This window comes from Crotalus tigris, unplaced genomic scaffold (assembly GCF_016545835.1).
Source record: "Crotalus tigris isolate CLP2741 ecotype Arizona unplaced genomic scaffold, ASM1654583v1 scf7180000018526.697782, whole genome shotgun sequence".
NCBI classification, from domain to species: domain Eukaryota; kingdom Metazoa; phylum Chordata; class Lepidosauria; order Squamata; family Viperidae; genus Crotalus; species Crotalus tigris.
In genome coordinates this window covers 386,015-402,040 of record NW_024097058.1, presented here as the reverse complement: position 1 = coordinate 402,040, position 16,026 = coordinate 386,015, and the positions used below count along the sequence as shown (strand labels likewise).

At 34.3% G+C, this 16,026-nt stretch overlaps 1 protein-coding gene across 3 annotated transcripts in view; it reads left to right on the top strand.

The window, feature by feature from the left end:
* The window catches only part of LOC120312740 (E3 ubiquitin-protein ligase parkin-like), a 489,002-nt gene that overhangs the window by 148,101 nt on the left and 324,875 nt on the right, over positions 1 to 16,026 (top strand). The window lies entirely within an intron of this gene.

The window sequence follows — 16,026 nt, the reverse complement described above, 5'->3', positions numbered from 1 at the left end:
ATGATCGACTGACATGGCGCACCTTGGTGTATCAGGGTTGCCAGACATATGAACACAGAAGGACAATCTTGGCACAAGAAAAGCGAGCACTCTGCAAAGCCAGAGCTGCAAATGCTGAATTAACAGTGTCTACATTTCTTTGTTCAGTATGTGGCAGAACATTCCGTGCTAACATTGGTCTTATTAGCCACCTACGGACACATCGTTGATGGCCCATAACCCACAAGATGTCAAGGTCTTCATTGAAATCGATGGACGAACAACAACATTATTTAAGAATAATTATGTTAAAATTTGTAAGGTGCTATAACATAGGTGCTGCAAGATATAAATGAAAGAAGAGGATTTGGTTTGCCTGATTAGAAATTACATTTTGTAGGTTGCTGTTTAGTTTGGATGAAATAATGGATGTTGCTGAGGGGGAAAAAAGGCTTTCAAACTTAGTAAGTCATGACTTGAGATTTGGCTGGTATATTTATGGTATGATAAAACTAAGATAGACTTAGAAGTCATTTTTTATATGTGCCACACTGAGAATGTGAAACACTTATAAACAGTGCTTTTTTTGTTAAAAAAAAAAAGTGCCGGAACTCACACACGTCATACAGCCCGCCTTGACTACCCTACAAGGTTCCATCCAAAAAAGGTGCCGGAACTCCATTCTGGGTGTTCTATGACAAAAAAAGCCCTGCTTATAACCTAGATTGTGTCTTAAAATATATTTTTGTTTCTCAGCAGAAGAACCATTTTATACACAAGAAATAATAGGCAAATACAAATGCCTAACTTAGATATTGGAATTTTGTCAATGGGAACACAAAATAAAATGAACAACTAGTGCAAGAGGGAATAGTTGGAAATGGTTTCTTAGAAAGATTTAAAGCAGACAAAAGAGGATTATGGTTTTGAACATCATAAGACTGAGTTTGAAGTAGAGTTTTGTACAAAAAATGAACAGGTTATTGCTAAAAAGTACACATTTTTACTGAAATTTGAAACAAAAGATGAACAAGTAAAAGAAGAGATGAGTGGTTTTTTGTTGTTAGTTGCGAAGTATGAAAAATATATAAATAAAATAAACTGCATCTACATGGAGGGAAGTGTGTAATGGGGTGCCCCAGGGCTCTAACTAACCAAAGAGAGAAGCAACCTAGAACTAAGAAGAAATTTCCTGACAGTTAGAACAATTAATCAGTGGAACAACTTGCCTCCAGAAGCTGTGAATGTTCCAACACTGGAAGTTTTTAAGAAGAGACTGGACAGCCATTTGTCTGAAATGACATCCTGCCTAAGCAAGGGGTTGGACTAGATGACCTCCAAGGTCTCTTCCAACAGTATTATTATTAATAATAATAATAATAATAATAATAATAATAATAATAATAATAATAAGAGATAAAATAGGATAAAATCTTTGGTTATAAATGGACCAGTGGGAGAACATGTGGTTGAAACTTATTGAAATTCACATTATATTGTAGTCTTAAATATTTTTTTTTTATAAAATGAAGTATTGTTGGTATATGTCACTGCAAAAACTGTCTAGAAAGTATAAAGGCATTTCAAATTTATTATGGAAATGTAATCAATAAGAAGGGACATTAACACTCCTTCCTTTTCTTCATTTTCTCATAACAACAAGCCTTTGAGATTAGTTGGTCTGAGAGAGAGTGACTGGTTCAAAATCACCCAACTGGCTTTCATGGCTAAGAAGAGATTAGAACTCACAGTCTCCTGGTTTCTAGACTGGTACCTTAACCACTAGACCAAACTGCTCATATTTGGCACTTTTATTTGGGGACGGATTGATAAGCAGTTGTAAAAAAAAGGTATGGAATTATGATAATTGCAGCACGAAGGTGGAAATATTTGACTTCAGCACAGTTGAAGAATGGATGGTGAAGATGATGAATTTTGCTGAGATGGTCAAATTGATACCATCAATTTAGAGTTAAAGTTAGAGATCAGATGTTGTCTAAATACAATGCTGATTAAAAACCCCTTATTGACTTTCTGTGGAGCAAAAAAATATGAAATGATGATGTATGGTTTTGATGACTAGAAAAAATAGGTTATAGAAAAAATATAAGGAATGTTATAACCATAGAGTAAGAAGTTAATTTTCATTTATGGGTGTACCTGCTGTAAAAAAAATTGGAAATAATTTCTTTATACTTTTTTTCCACACTGATGCTTTTTTCTTATTTCCTTTTTTCTTCTCTCTTCATTCTAAATTTTAGTGACTATTAATTGTTATCTTTCATCCTAACATTTTAATATAATCTCTCTCTCTCTCTCTCTCTCACTCTGTGTGTATCTAATTAAAGATTTTGAAGTGCACAATACAGAAATGGCAGAAGAGCTTACCTGCTGAATCAGTATGTTTGAAACATGCAGACATCTGCAAGTGAACTAAAACATAATGACAGAAAAATGTTCACTTTTTCAGGCTACTGAACCAAATCATATAAGAGTAAAGGTCTGAAGCAGAGTGTTGCATATAAAATTATAGGCAGATTTCTCATTTTCCTTCATAGTTTCATCAGGTTTGAGTAATGCAATACAGGAAAAACATAAAGTGCTGCAACATACTAAGATACGATGAGGCAAGAGGAAAAAAAGCTTTCACGGTGACATCAGTTTGATGGCTTGGAAGGTGCAGAGAGATTTATAATTGCTGGAAACATAATATGGTCAACCTTGTATAGGTTAGTAAATATATATTTTAGCTCAAATAACAGTTTCTAAAATCATAGTTTTATACAGCTGGTATATGATTATTTAGCCAGTATGGATTTATGCTAATGTCTGCATACACATTTAAACTAAGTACAGTCACTTAGTTTTATTGGTTATTGATTATGCCATAAAGCAAAAGCTTAAGGACAATTCCTGTCCCCACACCCATTATAAAATACTTCCCTTTTTACAAATCAACAGTTACTTCCTGTTGGAATGAAAGAAAGTCAGTCATAAAGATAACCCATTCTTCTCTATAAGGAATATTCTTTAGACCATTAAAAGATGTTGGAACTATATCACAGATTACCTGTGTTTATCTCAGTTATCTTTGAGGTTTTAATATTTGAGTCATAGTTATCATTTCCAGTAAAAGATCTTCTTGGGCTTATAAACCTACTGTAACAAGCCAGATAATTGGAATCTAGCATGTCTACAGATCTATACACAAACTATGATGATTGTGTCATGTTTATTAGTTGGAATTATGACTACATTATATTTTATTTGCATATCATTAAATCAGGCTGATTTACAGTGGTTTACAAGCAGATAAAGCAAAACAAGCTAACGTTACAGAGATAAAATCAGATAAATCAATAACCAATATAACTAGAGTAACACAATAAACATATAGGAGGTAGTATTGATAATTATACTTTGATGTCATCTGGAAAAGATCCATTTTGATGTCTTTCCATAATGAAGTTGTTCTTATTACATGTTCAAAATGATGTTCTTACTCTCTGATAAAGTTTCATTATAAATTCGGAGAGTAAGAAAATTGAACTTTTAATGTTGAAATGGATAAAAGTTCAAAGAAGTTTGACTTAAGAATTTAAGTCAAAGGAGGTTATGGGTGATCAAATGAGCAGATGGATAAACTCCAGAAATCATGCCTAATGTTTTAAAACCTATAATGATTTTTGGAATTCATTTGGAAAATAGACATACTCCAAGTTTGTATTGGAATGGAAAGAGATTGTTCTGAATTGTGTCATTCAAAACTGTTAATCTCTTATTAATGCTGAGACTCTGTCAATTGTTTACCAATTCCTTTCTCCTTACTGTTAAAAATTGGGTATAAATTTCTAAATTAATAAACAAACACATACGTTCGCCAATTGTATTTTGTATTACAGATATTTTCAGTTCCTTTCAAAAAGCAGAAATTGCTTTTTATTGATACGCATTATTGTGGCACAATTAGCCAGAGTTGGCACTTTTATCCACTTATTGAGTCCTTCCTCAGGACCTGTCATAGGCAAATGTTTTCTGATGATGTTATAGGTATTGTTGCCGGATTATATTATTATTATTTTAAACAAATTATGTATTAGTAACAGCGTTCCCACAGAAAATGTAAACTCTATTTTGAGCTAGTGTTAACCCTCTGTCTGTGTTTGTTTCTGGGTAGTTAGCCAATAAAAGTGTTAAACATTTGAGCTGGCTAAAGTCAATAGTGCAGTTACATTTTCTCATTACATTCAGTTGCATATTTGATTGAAAGTTCTAAAACATCAGAGAAAATATTAAAGAAGGGAATACCAGAAGAGAAACCCAAGCAAAAGAAATCAATTTCGTTAATGGCTCTCTTCCTTTTTTTATTACTCTCAGTGTTCAGTTTTTAAAATTGAACAATGAACACTTTAAAAATGAAAGACAACCAAGTGTACTTAACTGATTAAAAAAAATACCAGTCAATTATTGTCAATATGTTCCTAAATCTGCAACAGAAGTCAAAGTAAGAAGAACGATGTATTATGAAAAGTTGAGTAGTCCTCAGGGATTTTATGACCTTACAAAGATTTTTTTCCAGAAAACAAGGTTTGGAAGATTACATTTTTTTTCTAATGTGAACTGAAGTTTACCCTCTGCAAAAGTGATCTGCTTGCATATCTTGACCCCAATAAATTAGTAGATTTAGAATCACTTTTTTATTCTAGTTGTAATTTTAGATCTTAGTTTAACTAACATAAAAAATGGCAGGAGTGCACAGAACAAGCATTATTTCCATTGCTGTGATTTAACATTGAAGTCTGGTTTGCTACATGTGGAAATTTGAGGATATCACTATTTTCCAAATATTCTTTCCTTGCTGCTTTGGAAGTATTTTCCTTTCTGTCTATTTATCATTGAGAAATACATGCACAAAATTCAAAATCTACATCTTACAAAAGATGTATGAGTTAATTTATGTCTTTCTACTGTCATCGTGACAATAACAATCACTTTATTCAATATAAAATATTTTGTATATTGGATTCTTACTAGTTAAGTTATTTAAAGAAGGTATAAATACGGGTAGTTTTTGACTTACGGCCACAGTTGAACCAAAATTTCCATTGCTAAATGTGTTTTGCCCCATTTTATGACTTTACTTGCCACAGCTGTTAAGTGAATCACAGTTAAGAGAATCTGGCTTCCCCATATACTTTCTCAAAAGATCACAAAAGATTATCACATGGCCTTAGGACACTCCAACAGTCATAAATATGAGCCAGTTGCCAAACACCCAAATTTTGATCACATGACCATGGAGATGCTGCAATTGTTACAAATGTGAAAAATGGTCATAAGTCACTTTCTTCAATGCCACTGTACCTTTGAAGGATATAAATGGTTGTAGTTTGAGTAGCATAGTGTCTGTTGTTACCAACATATTGTTTGCCATCTGCAATATTTTCTTTTTTCATGTAGAATTTTATTAAGGATTTTAATTGCATTGTAAAATCTGATACAAACTAAAAGAAAGAAAGACAGAAAGAAAGAGAAAGAAAGAAAGAAAGAAAAAAAGAAAGAAAGAAAGAGAGAGAGAGAGAAACAATAGAAAGGTGCAATAGAAAAAAAAGTATTTATATATGGTAAGGGGAATCTAAGGTTGTGATCTGGATAAATTTGCCACAGAGTAAGTCAGCATTAGGAACTTTTGTCAGTTTGGCTTGTGTCGGAGTAATGTGTAGGGTAGCTTTATAACTCTCCAGCATGGTACTTAAATATGCATAGTTGAAGGCAGACATTTTCACTAAGCATGTAGAATTTTGTTTCATAGATTCTTTAATGGAATGATTATTTAGAGTAATATTTAATACAGTGTAGAGAATTACTGTAGTTCATGCAATCCGTAAGTATTTGATGCAGTTTTTTAAAGCAATAAACACCAGGCTGGATTCCAACATTGTAGACAATCAAGATTCTTTAAAAGCACATTCATCTTTTTAAATAATGATGTAAATGTTTAAAAATAATTTTATAATGTTTATCTCAAAGATTGCTTGAAGGATGAGATATAGGATTTGGTTTATTTATAGGATTGAGGCCTCAAGATATAGGTAAGAATGTACAATCTTAAACTTTTTATCTTTGATTCATTATTCCAGTTAAGTTGCTCCGAGTACTGGTTGGAGACAGACAATATCAAAATCAAATAAATAAACCAACAAACAAAAATTGTTTTCCACAAGTAGAGCATGGGCTATCTTCCTTTGCACCAGGGTAGCCCTGATACATCTGCTGTCCACATGTTTTTGACAGCTTTTAACTCATGCAGCTCCACTATCCAGACTCAGAATCTCCTTAAAGAGGACTCATAAGAGAAGGAGTAGGGGTGACCTGATAGCAGTCTTTCAATATTTCAGGGGCTGTTGCACAGAAAAGGATCTGGACATATTCTCCAAAGCATCTGAGGGCAGGACAAGAAGTAATGGCTTGAAATCTCAATAAAGAAAGATCCAACCTGGAACTAACAAAAAATGTTCTTATAGTGAAAACAATTAATCAGTGGGATGGCTTGCCTTCAGAAGTTATGGACACACCATCGCTGGAGGTTTTTCAAAAGCGATTGGACAGCTATTTGTCCAGAATGGTATAGGATGCCCTGCTTGAGCAGGGGGTTGGACTAGAAAACCTCAAAGGTTCCTTCCATCTCTGTTATTCTGTGTTCTATTCAGTCAGTTCTCATGGTCTCTTTGCATATTCACAAGCCACACCAAAATTTTCTCCACTTCATCCCATGGTGACATACTCTCCAGTAGCGTGCCCTACAGCATACATTTAATCATACTGTAACTAACCTTTTTTTAGATAGATTACCACAGCTGTAAAAATGCTGTTTTACAATAAATTTTAAATATTGATAACCAAAATTTCTCCTCAGTCACATATATAAGTAAATACATGTGTGTATACTTTATACATATTATATATTACTGTGTATTCTATTTTACATAACTTGGTAACTTACTATTGTCATTATTCTTTGTTATTTTTTATGTATGTGTGTCTCTGTGTGTGTGTGTGTATGTGTGTGTGTGTGTGTGTGTGTGTGTGTGTATATATATATATATATATATATATATATATATATATATATATATGTAAATTTTACTTCTAAAAAATAACTAAGCTTATTGATAATGTGGTCTGGATACCCAAGAAAACGAAAATCCAAAAGCAAACATATTCCCTTATTTAACACACAAAGGGTTTTGTTTTTTTTTGCTAAAACCCACTAAATTCCTTATGAAACATTGAAATCTTTCCAAACTGAATATACTTCCTTTCCAAAATATTCATTAAATTTGTGATATATATTAATTTTCCTTTATCAGGTTTCATTTTTTCCCAGGATTATGGAAGTAGACACAGATGTTTTGGAAAGTAAAGTAAAATATAGCAATCAAAAATCTTGCTCAGCAAAAGAAATACCAATAAAAGTGTTTAAAATCTTGCAGCATAATGCAGTCAGAGTTTAGTGTATATTTTGTAAACGGATCTGGAAAAAAATAATAATGTATACCAAAAATGGGCAGTGCAAGGGATGCTTAAATTAGTAAACAATTGTACTGTATTTATATCACATGCTCATGATCATGTTTGTAGCATTCCAAAATACTTGATATGAATAAATAGGAATCTTTTCCCCTTTGACAATAAAAACATCAAAAGAGTTGCTTAATGTAGTTCCATTATTGGAACCTCAAAGATAATACCACAGTCTTAATATTGCTTCTATGGATACGTAAAAATTCTATCTCATTTCCCTTTTATTTTAGAATCTTTTCATCTTGGTCTGAGTTACAAATATAATGATACTCACAAATTAAGCAATCATCTTCAAGGTTATCCAATGTTGACACGCAATTAACCTCAAACTGATCTGCTAATGGGAAGATAGGGCATTTAAGAAGAATGTCATTTGCCATTTCTTTCATCACACATATTCTATATTTTATTTTATTATGTCAGTACCTTATCCAGTAGCATAAAGTCATGTAGAATCCTTCTTTCATTGTTGTTCTTACTGGAATTTTAATGTTATATGTTTGCAGAGCTTGTGCAATTAGTATTTGGAGTTAAAAAAAAAACACCATTATCTCTAGACTGTGTATCCAGATAGTTTGCTAGTTAATATCATGGCCAATTCCCTCTAAGTGATCCAGTATCTTTGTAGGTGAGAGAGATCCCAACAATGAAATTTGAGCTATACTGGCTTGTAGTTTCCTCTATTACACAAGGACAATTGTAATTGACAATTGAGTGACAAACTTCATTTTCATTTGCAAAGTGTCCAAGTTTCAAAGGGCAACCCTCAGTTACATAAATTCATTGTATATTCAGACATCTGTAAAAGTTATGGCTTTTTTAATTTTCTGTGACCAGAAAGCATTGTAATTAATCAAGATAACAAGAATTGGTTCTCTGGGAATTCTAGTGCTTTCCCACATACCAAAATTTCAAATTCATAATATTAGGGACAATTTAGGGAAGAAGGTTGATCTATAACTATCTCATAAAAATAGAACTGATTAGGCATTTCACCAAAGTTGTGTTTCAACATTGCTGAAAACTCCAGGAAATGTACACAGAACTGCTATCGCCTTTTTTCTGTGTTAACTGAGAGGCGTTGGACAGAAAACTCAAGAGATCACACCTCCCTCTCCCTTCTCAGCTGTTTTTATTCATCTAATCAGTCAAGACCATGAACCCAATACTCAGTCTGCAAAATAGCTGATTTGTAAGGACTGCAAAGTCTGGTCAGTCACATAGAGGATATGTTATGTACATGTCACTGCACTGTTCCTCTGTGGTGCTTATCTCTAACTAGCAAATAAAGACTTCTCTATTTTTCTAGAGAGGATAAACTTAATTAGCAGGATGTTATTTCTGGTCATATTCCAAGAGTTATGTTGTGATTTTGGGTCCAATGGTAGACAAAATATTGACCAGAGACTGATTTTGATTTGCTTGGTATGTCTTGAATGGTCAAAAGGAAGCTTGCTTCTTGAGGGATTTATTGATTTTTTTATGATTATTATTCAACGTATTGACTTTTTCATACTGCTCACTTCATAACCAGAAAGGATAAGAATGAAGTATCTTGTTTGTACCGTTATGGGAGTTGTCTTTCGTTTCTGATTGAAGGCTTATAGATAAAATTATGTCAAGAAGCTTGCTATTTCTCCTCCCCTTTGTATAAATAGAGGAGCTAGAAAACTTTGAGGTTACTGGAAGAGTTGTTTTTTTTTAATTCTAAGCCCTATTAAGCAAATCTTCATTTGCAGTTTCTAAGCATTTATATATTACAAACTCATTCCTATCCACACCCAACACCACGATAGACCTTTGAATGGGAGATGTCACCTGAATTAACCCTCTTGGTTTGGGAGAAATATGTCTCTGTTGTTTTAACAATAAAAGAGAGCAGCACGTTTTTTGCTTTCTGGCTCTATATATACATAACTATATTTCACCTTTTGGTTATCAAAAGCTGTCTCAGTACCATAGTGTTAACATTATTCAGAAAAGTGAGAGACTTTTCCCATGGATATACAGTAAGCACTCTTGGGTTCAGGTCAAAAAATCATTTATAAAATACACTGAGGGATCTTTAGTGATAGATTATTTTTTTGCTTTGCAAGTTGATAAGAACTTTTCAAATTCACGTGTGTTGTAGGTTCTTTTTTTCCCAATGATGGTAGTTTGAAAGAGATCAGGTTTTAATACACAAATATATACTTGATAAAGAATAAGACTGCCTGTTTCACGTTTTAAATTTTATCTTTCAATATATCTGTGAATTTCTTTCTGTTTTATTTTTCACTTAATTCCTTGTAATTAGACTTCACTCTTAACCTTGAATATTTTTCTGCACTTAATGTCTTTATTTTTCCAAACACTGTTATTCATCTCCTTCCTTCTGGTCTCGTTACTTCCAAAATAGCATTTTCTTGACTCCTTTTATTATTGTGCACCTTAACTGGACTTTTATTGCTTTTGCTGCTTTTCCTCTTGAGCTGACTTCCCACTTTATCTTTCCCCAGAATAATTTGTTTGCTTTTCTCCACATTTTCTTCAAGCTTCTGAGATAAGGAGTCTGTAGCCATCAATTCCTCTCAGCTTCATTTTGGAGTTTCTTGTGGATGACTCTCTTGTGGATGGCCATTGTTCATTTTTTTCCTATAAGTGATTCTGAATCTTCCTTATGCTTTACCCCAATTCCTCTGAGAAGTCTCTTTTATAAATAAATAACAGAATAACAGAATAAGAGTTGGAAGGGATCTTGGAGGTCTTCTAGTCAACCCCTGCTCAGGCAAGAGGTTGTCCAATCTCTTCTTAAAAACCTCCAGTGTTGGAGCACCCACAACTTCTGGAGGCACATTGTTCCACTGACTAATTGTTCTCTCTCTCAGGAAATTCCTCCTTAGTTCAGGAATGCAGGAATCTCTTTTGACCTCCTCCTTGTCTCAGCTGCTCATAGACTCCATATGGTTATTTTCCGGCTCCTCTTCCTGGCCCTAGCAGCCATCACCACTTGTAATGGAGTCTGCATGACAAAGGGTTGGGAAAAAGAGCAGTTGACCAGACATCAATTAAATTTACTCTTGTGTCATCCTGGTTCTACAACAGGGGTGTCAAACTCGCAACGTCACATGACATGTTGTGACGTATCACAACTTTTTTTCCATTGCCGGCAATGGGGTGGGCGCATGACGCATCCGGCCCTTGGGCCAGCAGTTTGACACCCCTGTTCTACAAGGTCCACCTTGGTTGTACATCAAAAAAGATATAATTTTTTTCCCACATTACAGACCTGTCACTGAAACTGCAGACTTTGTAATATAGAATGTATTCTATGAGCTTCTGGGTTTGTTATTCTTCAGCTTTTATATAGCATAGCTCAATAGAAGGGAAATAAACATTAGGAGGCAAAACAGTAACAGTAACATGTAGTGCTGTAGCCTGGTGTATACCCATTTCGATTTCATTCTTGTGGCTCATCTAGTTATTTGTTATCCTTATTTCAAATGGGTCTTGAAGTGCCAAAGAATCCCAAACGCTTGATTCACATCTCATTAATAAGAAACAAATAAGCTAGATGTATTCAGTTTTTGAAAGCAGGAAGAAAATACCACAAATAAATGTCACTTGGTATGACTATAAGGGTGTTTTATAAACATTTAGTGTATGTTTTGATATCGTGTTCAAAATCACAGATAACTTGCACATGCAAAATGTCATCTGGGAATGTTGAGGCTAACTATACAGTATGAATCAAAACAACCAGAATTAGAGTTCTGCCAGTTTTGCTTGAATACTAATTCTGTAGCATTTTCATATATTTATACTGCAGTCTTGTGTCAATTTACCTGAGACTAAAGTCAATTGAGTTCAGTGGGATTTACTTCTAATAGCCATAAAATTATTTTGTTGAGTATGTTTTATAGATATATGTATGTACATAATATATACTGTTGATAGTTGCCTCCTATGTTTGTTTGTTTTTTCTGCCCCATGCTAAATGTGAAAATAATTGACTTTTCCCAAATTGAGCTTAAAAAATTATCAATAACTTCCTTGGCTCCTGTAGACCATCTTTCCCCAATCTGCTGCCTTATAGATTATCTGGAGGAAAACTGTTTGGGGGGGGGGGAAAACTATATGCTGTTTGAGAAGAGCGCAATCTCCATCTATAAAATTTTGGAACAAATCCATTACCTTCTCTATCTCTTTGAGTACATGTTATGAAGAAGCAGTTCTCTTTGCCTGCATCTAATGAGAGCAGACAACTGTAAAATTGAGGGGCAGAGCAAATATTTGAAATATAGAATATTATATAGTCGTTACTGAAAATCTCAGTCCTATGGAATATTTGCAGTGCATTTCAGATCTGATTAGGACTATTCAAGTTTTTATTGGACTTTAAACTGAATTTCATTTGCACTCTATTTTCTAATGCCCTGCTGGAAATGTTCTAGACTGGACAGGACAGGAACACTCTTCCCAAACCTCAAGCTTTCCAAATGCATTAGGACTAAAACTCATGGGATTCTCAGAGCCCCTGGTAGCCAAAAGATCTGGATCTTGTAATTTCTGCACATCTGGAGGACACTAAATTGGATAAAGGAACAATCAGTTTTGGGAAAGAAGGAACAGAAAGGTTCAGTTGATAGATGCAGTGTGGATGCCATAATTTTATAAATTATCAGATTCAGAGCTCAGTCTGTATGTGTCTCCAAGCATATCTCCAGTGCTTTTATTGCAATGTACAAATTCCACCAATGATAAGATAAGGAAAATAGTAGGCAGTCAGTGTATTAAGACAAGCTGGATAACGTTAATTGTTACAATTTTAAACAAAGAACAAAAAGTACTGGTAATGTTGAGATAATCTGAGCTAAGTAAAACCTCCTATCTGTTCTTTCTAAACTGTAGGTGATCAAATTGTAAATAGTAGTTTGCTCATGTAGATCTCAGATCTTGATCCTTGAAAACTTCATTTTTTTAAACCAAGGAGATATATTAACAAAATTCCAGTAAAAGAGTCTTCCTAATGAAATATATCTTATGTTTCTCCTCTATTTTTTATGTACTTGCCATTAGAAAGCACTGGCACTGGGGTGCTCCCCATTTTCTTTAAGAAGGAACAGCCTAATAGATAAAGGATGAGTAGCAGCTTAGGGGAAATAAATTTCAATTCATGTCTAATTAAAAAGAGTACATGATAACAGTAGCAATAAGCAAATCCGGAGCAAAACAAATTGGAAAGAAAAGGCCCACTTCACAAATAGCCTAGAAACATTGTTTAATGGGCAGGCACAAAAAGTAGTTTCAGATATTTTTTTTGGTTTCTGAAACAATGCAGGGTAGAAAATAATGCATAAGTGACTGATGGTGAAGTAGAGATGTCTTTATAATGAGAAACATTTTCCTTTTGTGAAAAGACAGACAGCCTGGATTGCAAATCAACCCCCACGCTTCACACCTGTGCATAGCAGGAAGGAGAAAGTATCACTGATTGCTTCTAAATGTATTGTTTAAATCATTATTGCTTTTATGTTCTTTCTGTGCCAACAATATAAATGTACATTTTCAAAGGATGACGATGAGTCTGAATCCCATCTCTACGTTTTCATGCCAGCCAAACAAATGAATTCAAGGGGAAAAATGATTTAGCGCATGAAAGATCTTTCCTCTGTCGCCCTAGTTGATGAACTAAGAGTGGTACATTGCAAGCTGCAAATTGGTAGTCAGCTATCATAGTTCTGGCCTTTGAAAGTCAAATAGTTTTATATCTCTGCTTCAGCTTATGTTAGGAGAAATTTAAGCTGCCTTTCTTCCCCCCCCCCTTTTTCCCCATTCCTCCTTTCTTCCCCTTCTAATTTAAACGTCGGTCATGCAGCCATTTTTTATTACAAATTTCAGAAGACATCAGAGAGGCCCTGATTTCCATGCGTGTTAAGGTAATCCTTTAAAGGTCACCGTTGAACCAATGTGAACTTCCAAGATAAGGTGCTGAGAATGAGTATTTCTTTTTGTGTGTGTTTTATTCTGTGATAGGATATTTTGAGAGCTTACTTTGAAGTCTGAAGTCCTTACCTGCTGGATTCCAGTTGGCAAATGATGACTTATTAACGTATTTCTGGTAAGCATGCACGTGCGCTTGTTCAGCTGGCAGAGAACCAAGCTTTTAAGAGTTTGTTTATGACTACATGGCAGGGAGTGGAACTGAGTGTGGAAAATTAAATTATTTTAATGGAGAAAGATCAGATGACCCTATTGACAATGGAATAAATAACGTTTTTAAGATTCATAGGCAATAGGCAAGGAATGTTTGTTGTACTATTCTCATGTCAGGCATGTGTTCGTCTAGCAGGCTTCCATTAAAATATTGCAAATATAAATCTGATGAACTGTTTAAAACGGAAGGGAAGATTATATTTTATTATCCTTTAGTCTTTTTGACAGGAAGAGCTAGCATGGTAATGATTACCAATCACAGGCAAGAGGAAGAAATTCAGTCTCTTTGAGAGCCTGCTACTTCCCAAGGTGAAAGAAGAGAAAGAGTGATTGTAGTACTGGATATTTTGGTAGTATGCTTTGGAGTAGTCAATATTACACATCAGTGCTTTTTTTTTTAAAGTGTGCAGATAGTCTTCAACTTACAACCACAATTAAGCCCAAAATTGCTTTTGCTAAGCAAGACAGTTGTTAAGTGAGTTTTGCTCCATTTTACAACCTTTCATGCTACAGCTGTTAAATTAATCCCTGCAGTTGTTAAGTTAGTAACACAATTGTTAAGTGAATCTGGCTTCCCAATTGACTTTGTTTGTCAGAAGGTTGCAAAAGATGATCACATGATCCTACGACACCAGAACTCTCTTAAATGTAAACCAGTTGCCAAGCACTCAAATTTTGATCATGTGACCACGGGGATGTTGAAACAGTCATATGTGTGAAAACCGGTTATAAGGCACTTTTTTCAGTGCCACTGCAACTTCAAATGGTGACTAAACAAATGGTTGTAGTCCTCAATGGCACTACATCCATATGGAGAGAAGTAAGCAGTGGGGTACCATCTTAGGCCCAGTACTCTTCAATATCTTCATAAATGACTTAGATGAGGGAATAGAAGATTCATCTGCAAATTCATCAAATTTGCAGATGAATCTAAGCTTGGCAGGAATAGCCAACACTCCAGAAAACAAGTTCAGGATCAAAAAGGATCTGGAGAGACTTGAAAAATGGTCCCTATCCAACAAAATGAAATTTTATGTGGAGAAAAACAAGGTTTTACACTTAACCTGGAATTAAGGAGAAACTTTCTAGCAGTGAGAACAATTAACCAGTGGAACAGTTTGCCTTCAGAAGTTATGGGTACTTCACCACTGGAGGTCTTTAAAAAGAGACTGCCACTTGTCTGAAATGATATAGGGTCTCCTGCTTGAGCAGGGGTTAGACTAGAAGACCTCCAAGGTCCCTTCCAGCTCTATTCTGATTGATTGATTGGTTGAGGATTACCCATGTTTGTGGTGATTCTGAAGCATATTGGTTCCCTGCATTAAGAAAATGAGTACATCTGCTTTCTTAGATCAGTTCTAGGCTTTTAATTCTTCCCTTCATGCTAAATAAAAAGGTGATCATTATAGTCTGTTGTATTCAGCAGACTACAATTCTGCTGGACTGCTAGATTTCTGAAAGACTAAATCAAATTATTAGCTCTATTATAAAAGTAAAACCAAAACACATTTTTACAGTGAATGATAAGCAATATATAACAATACAAATTTATAATAAGGCATGGGATAGAAATAATTCTAATCAATTTAGTCAGTTCTTTGTTCTTTGATTGTCTCAGCATGTACAGTATATAATCTATGCTGATAGGCACAGGTAACTAGTTATGTAACCCCCCCCAAAGTGGTCAGCACTTATCTTCTTAGAGGGACAAGTGGTATTTAGCCACCTAATATTAAGTAATAATGTGTCCAGGATCTCCAGGCTGACATGCATTAAACACAGTCTTATATCTAAATTTTTGCAGTACTAATACTTGCGAGCAGAAGTGTGATTAATGATATCAAAGCCCTATTAATATCCAGCAACCAGAAATGTATTTAAATAATTTAAAAATGGTCAAATACACTCTGACTTGCAAACACTGGAAGCTTCAGTATTAATATATTAATAGTATCAAAAATCTAAATATTTAACATGTATATCATGTCAGGCCTACAAGTGGTTACGAGCACATGGAAAGTGGTTACAGAAGATTTTATATTGTGTTTTTAAATTGTGTTTAGGTAAATCTCTTTTTTGGAAAGGGGTTTCAAACTTGGAGGATCTCAGCAGAAACTGCTGTGCTTCAAGATTTCATAGGTATAAACCGGTAGGAAAACAGAATTCAGATAAGAACTGCATTGTGGCTCATGATATTATTCTATGACAATGTGATCATTACTCACGTAGACTGCATCTGAGCCCCTGAAATGGAAAAAAATGGCATTT